General features: G+C 37.0%; 1 pseudogene; it reads right to left on the bottom strand.

Moving 5' to 3' along the window:
• Window positions 1–676: 676 nt before the first annotated feature.
• LOC122198592 lies at window positions 677–1,205 on the bottom strand (annotated as a pseudogene).
• Between the last annotated feature and the right edge of the window lie 240 nt (window positions 1,206–1,445).

Here is a 1,445-nt window from a genome sequence, read left to right as displayed (position 1 = left end):
TTAAAATAAAAACCTTAAAAATCTTTTTTCCTAAGACTTAATTGCCATTTGCAAGTGAGATTTGAGATTTGTGCTTCTAAAAAAAAAAATGCCATTCAATCTGTGGTGTGACACATGCGAAGTTCATTTCAACCTGTATCCTAGAACAGTTTAAACACGGTGAGACCTGATTTCACATATACAAAAAATTCCTCTCTAAAGCCATATGCTCTCTGAACCTGTACAAAATGGTAGTTTTTGTAGAGTCTAAAAAATTTCTTCAACAACATTTCGTCATCATTATGTGTATTGTTCAGTAGTCTTCTTGTTCCTTAATTAAATTTGCAAATGTATTTTAAAAAGAACAATGAATTGTATTTAATAATTAAATATATTAGCACAGAATTATAAACAACAATGACATATCACCTTGCAATTTCAATATCAGAAGGCATGAAACCCTTCTTATTTTTTCCTGAAGAGATCTGACAAGATTTTATATACATTTTGAATGTGTTTTTTTTTCCCTTTTCTTCCACTTAATTTTATAGTCCTACCAAAATAATGAGCCCTTTAATTAAGCTAAAAATTATGGAGGTTCCCTAAAGTGTGGCAGCAAAGGAATGGAGGTATCAGTGACTGAGGGATGGGTTAGATGGGGAATCAGCAAATTGTCTTGAAGGGGTTTTTGGAGTTGTCATGACAAGGCCATTGAATGGGCCTTGTAATTGCAAAGCCTGGGCACAAATTGGTTGGTGAGTTTCTTGAGCCGCCATTAGGGATGTGCTATGAAAATTGTATGACAGAAACAGATGACAACATAGGCACAGTCTGTGTGCTGGTGCCTTGATGGTGTCTTGGGTGTGGACACGTCCAGGTGCTTGGCAGAGTAGAGCTTCACTGTGGTCTCATCTGGGACGTCTGAAAGATTGGTGGAAGCATCAGCTGGTTCTCATAGTCCCTGTGGGGCAGTAGCCAAATTCTCCCTGTTGGTACATTTCCAACATCTAGGTGAATCCAAGGTTGGTGAAGATATAGTAGGAATAGATCAATCCATAAAGCATCTGGGATGCCTGCTCAGTTAGGTCGCTCTGGTTAGGGTCGTCTCCAATCTCTTCATTAGGCTCCAGCTGTGGATGGGGAGGCACCTGCTCACTGAGTCCAGTGAGACTGAATTTGTTCTGGATGTAGTCTTCGTGTATTTCATAGAAGAACACATTGCCACAGAGCCCATAGGACCAGTATCATTAACACTATTTTTCAGATGGTTAAACCACTTACTTTGAATTTATTTATTTTTCCATATCAATTTCCCGATGCTCCTTGGTGTCTATAATTTTGATTTTCTTGACTGTTCTTAAAAGTCTCTGAAAGTTCAGTTACTTGTTTTTCTTTTCATTCACAAAACATGTGATAATTAAAGTTTTTTTCTACCTATTTTAATAAAGTATTTATAAAAAGCAGTA

This window comes from Panthera leo, chromosome A1 (assembly GCF_018350215.1).
Source record: "Panthera leo isolate Ple1 chromosome A1, P.leo_Ple1_pat1.1, whole genome shotgun sequence".
Classification (NCBI taxonomy): Eukaryota; Metazoa; Chordata; class Mammalia; order Carnivora; family Felidae; genus Panthera; species Panthera leo.
This window is presented reverse-complemented; position numbering and strand designations above follow the sequence as displayed.